Consider the following 5,214-nt stretch of genomic DNA (forward strand, 5'->3'; position numbering starts at 1 on the left):
CATTGAATTTTATCAGAATTCATCGGACTTCATCGGAATCCATCAGACTTCATCAGATTTTATTGGACTTCATCGGACTTCGAGAATTCATCGGACTTCATTGAACTTTATCGGACTTCATTGAACTTTATCGGACTTCACCGGACTTTATCGGACTTTATCGAACTTTATCGGACTTCATTGGACTACATGGGACTTCGAGAAATTCTGGCTGGTGATTGTATATATCGGAATTCAAGAACGGTTATCCTTTCGATGGTATATACACACACACACACACACACACACACACATAATATATATATATATATATGTGTGTGTGTGTGTGTGCGCGCGCGCGCGCGTGTGTGTGTGTATCAAAATGATGTCAAAATGATTCCAAAATGATCATTGAAAGTCACTTTTCATTCATTTCCGATTTATTTTAATGTTATTTTCACGTTATCGTGACTTGTTCTGCTTGGATACACATATTGTAGTTATTTAAACTGTGCTGCGAAATGATTTGTTGAGCTTTAAAAGCAACTCGAATTACGTAGCAATGACAAGTTAAACAATTTAATAATTTGGTATTCATAGGCATCTTAGAAAGATTCAGCACCTCAGTGATGCTGAATAACACTGAAAATAACTGTAATCTGTAAATAACTTTATTGCGAAAAATATTACCTCGGCCGGAGATCGAATCCGGATCTCTTGAATTGTAAGCGTTATAATTTTTGTTTTATTGAAATATCATTATATAAAACTGATCACTATTTTTCTACTTATAATAATCTGTTTAACATATCTAGAGAGCAAGCGCACATCATTTTGATGTCTTAGCATGTTTGTGTCAATAATATTAATGATTAAAAAAAATGATGGTTATCTTATATGTAAGTAATGGTTATATGTGTAAACGATTTACATCTTACTAAAGACATCATTTCAAATAGAAATTGAATGATAAATTCAATGATAAACTAATATCAACGTCATACATAATTTTATTTCCGATTTTCAATTGCCTTTATGATATTTCGGTCTTGCTTGTAATGCTTCATTTTTTGTCGATATCAAAATCCAAAGAGTAAATCTAAAATGGACCGGGAATACCGTAAACTTTTAAATAATTACTCGATATATAGTTTTGTCAAGTTTAATCCTCCTCATATATTGACAATGACTCGGGATCAACTTTTGCAATTCTCACGAGTCATTGCTCAATCATGTCTCTGCTATATAGGGCTTGTTTATGTTTAAGAGGTTTTTCTACTTTGACGGCCTAAAAAATAGATTCTTTTGGCTTGGATTGCGAAAAAAGTACAAATGCGATTAACTTCTAATGCGATAATTAGTAGATATATTTAGGCTTTATCTCTTACTTGTTGTGTATTAGATATACATATTTAACTCATTGTATGTAAAATTTTATTTAAAAATATTAATATTTGGAGGAGATAAAGTAAAATGTGACTTTATACACCGTTATATACAATTCCGGGAAACGTTATATACAATTCCGCCATTTTAGTTGGCTTGGAAAATAAAAATAAATTTGTTGTAAATCATACAATACTCCTTATTATGTAACGAAGCGTTTTCCCATGTTTTCGAAAATTAACAAAAATAAAAAAATATTTAAATTTTTAGAAGATATTGTAAAAATTTATCATTTTCCTGTTCCTTTCCCTCTCCCACTTCTAAACAACGTATATAAAGAAAATTTTTCGGAGGAGTAATTCAGTATCTATTCCCTGCTCTGATAAAGTAAACTGCAATGTTCATAAAACGTTGGCATTCTAATAATGGATTTGGACAGGGAAATGCACAGTCTAAAAAGTACCCGTGCAAGATTCAAAAGAATTACCGAATACTTACTAACTATTATCATATATTCATACACACACACACACACACACACACACACACACACACACACACACACACACACACACACACACACACCCCGAAATTATCGGGGTATTGGAACACGTCTACTTAGAGAAAATCTGTGAACCATCAAAAGATGTCCTCCTTGAAACTTTGAAATAACGATATTTTGGGAGATATTTGTGTTCGATTTTATTCGCTTATTCGGCAATTTTTAGAAATTAATATCTCGTTAACTGTTGCAACCATTGCAAAATGGTAAAGAGTTTTTTGATTCAATTTTTCATAAATGGTATGTACATGCCGGTTACACTCCGGTGTCTGGATTACCATATAAAAATAATAAAAAAACTCGCAATTTGCGAGCAAATTGGCCCTCCCGAAGGTAATGACCCTCCTGAATATTTAGCTTACTTATATTATATCTTTGAAACTTTGATTGGTGTTACACAGATAGAACTCGTCTTTTTCCACTACTGGTCAATATTCTGGGTTCATATGCCAGAAATCATTGTACGATGCGCGAAACACGAACGCGTTCCGAAAAGGCCATCATATTATGAAATCAATTAGATACAAAAATGAATAATTGTTAACAATAATGTAATGTTATCACTGATATAAATTTTAGATTTATTCGTTATTAAAAATATGTACCTAATCATCAAAATATTTATCCAACTAAAAATTATAAATTACAAAAAAATCTTTATGTCGACAGCTTTCTGTTTCAAAGAAACTCCATCGCAAATATTACAAAATTTAGATTAGTCTGTTAATATAAACTTTATAATATAAAAACAAAGATTTAATTTAAAAATAAATAAATGAAAATTGTTTAATCAATTACTATCCGAATCTAAGGCCCACACATTTTCGTTGATTCGAGCGATTCGATGCTGAATTTCATCTCAAAAATATATGGAGATGAGAAATTCATAGGAATGATGTAAGAGATTCAAAAGAAATAATAAATTTCCCACGAGTATTAATAAAAATATCTTTTTACATTGTTTATAAATTATTATAATTATTTTTTTCATAATATATTATATCAAAATCAAGTATTTTAAGTGACGTCGAATTCATCACAATTTTAAAATTATTAGACAAAATTTTTCTATTTTATGATAAAATTATATTGAATCTCACATCATATTACTACTTTAACTGGTATACAAAATCCAGTTATCAATTACTATATATGGATACGTTATAAAAGTTTAAGCTAAAGTCAGTGCATTGAGATAAATAATAATAATTAGGAATCATAAAATATTTTCCATAAAAAAACAAAATTAATTGAATTATACTACTCGACATTAAAACATTTGTTATTATTTCATTATAAAATGTACGTATATATATATATAATTATAAGGCAATTGAAAAAAATTCTTAAAAACCAATATCTGTTTATATGTAATTGTTTCTTGCACTAACTTATATAAAATTTAATCCTGGATGAATATTCGGAAATAGATACATTGAGAGAAAAAATAGATACATTAAGTGTTTAATATTTGTGACTATAATTGCACGGTAAAATAATTATAATTAGGAAGTCCATTTTAACGTTTATTATTGCTATAAAATAAACATTATTGTTCTAGTAAATATAATCGTAATTACAATGAATACAATCATTCTTGAAAATTAATTTACTATTTATGTGGTAACAAAAACTATATTAAGAAAAATTAAAGATTCTCAAGTAGTATGTGCAACCATCAATAATAGCATAATTGACTATATTTGTACGTTAAAATTACTATAAATACTATAGCTGTCTCAAAATATGACTGTAAATTCTAGTTAAATTACGACAGTTGTAATCATTTTTTCTCTCAATGTATTTGATAATATATGAATATCATGAGTCAATTTGAGTAAGAATATATTTTAATTTTATTTAATCTCTTATCCTTTATTTTCTATATTTTTATATTTGCAAAAAATTATAATATATTTCTAACTACAATAAATATGCAAATTTAATAAATTTTAATTTATATGATTCTAAAATTGATCAAACAGTATTATTAAACAATCAATATAATTATTAATGAATAATATTTTATTATTTAACCTCATGGTATTTTTAATTTTCTGAAAAATTCAATGATTAAACTGGTATACAGCGTGTGTATGGTATACAGTCGAAAGTACCTTCGTATGCATACCAAATTAAATTCATATGCACAATAAATTTAATAAAAAGAGCTATCCAGAATTAAATTTATCTTAATCTATTTTAACTTATCCATTTAAGGCAACAGATGTATGGAATGCTATATGTATACTTATTCAAATATTGTTATAAATTGTTATGCATACATGCATCTAGATATATGGAATACTAATGAAATTACCATACATCCATTACCTCAATAAAAACGTAATTAATCTTTCATCACTCACCGACCTGATGCGCAACAGTGGAGTTTTATCTGCAACGTCGCTACGATGATTCTGTAACAAAGAAATTAAAGTCTAAATTAAAAAAACAGGGTAAAGAAATAATCATTATTTAAAAAAATAATTACTACATAAACGCATTCAAAGTTTTATAAAAAATTATCATGCAATTTTAAAAACATAATTTTTATAGGCATCGGATTTTTTATTTATCATTTAATTAGATATTTATGAAAATAATTATACATTCTCTGAAGGAGATTTAAACAAGAATAAATTTATAGAAAATTTAAAATTTTTTAATAATTCCTCTTTTTTTTCTAATTATTATTTTTAAGTCATTGTAAAATAAAATAATAAAAAAAGATTAAGATTTTAGAAGTAAAAAATATTTACCATAAAGTTGCTCCACCGGTGCCCGAAGTCTCCCCCAGACCTCCTCCTCCTCTCAGAATTGGTTGACACCCTCTCGCACAGGACACTCGCGTAAAACACTCGCGAATAATATTATAATCGCGCGTGGACTATAACTTGAGTCCGATAATTTAAACGGCACTCCCGAAGCAAACGCACGACGAACCGGCTGTGGTTCGTTCATTTTCACAAATAAATCGGCGATACGTTAATTTCCCCATTGGATTTTTACGGAGAGAACGATTTTACTTAATATCTAAAAATTTATCTAGATATATCATTTAGATGCATCCAAAAATTTTTTAGATATTTAGAAAAAACCGTTCTTTTCATGTAAATCCTCTGGGTACTGAGCCCTCCCACACGTCAAAGTCATACTCGTGTGAGAGGGAAGATGTCATCTAAAAAAATGTAATATACTATATGCAATTATCAGTTAACATTTAGAAATAAATATCAATTCGTCACCACTGCGAAATAGATTCATAATATATAAAAAGAGCTAAA

The sequence above is a fragment of the Trachymyrmex septentrionalis genome, unplaced genomic scaffold (genome assembly GCF_001594115.1).
Source record: "Trachymyrmex septentrionalis isolate Tsep2-gDNA-1 unplaced genomic scaffold, Tsep1.0 scaffold112, whole genome shotgun sequence".
Taxonomy (NCBI): Eukaryota; Metazoa; Arthropoda; class Insecta; order Hymenoptera; family Formicidae; genus Trachymyrmex; species Trachymyrmex septentrionalis.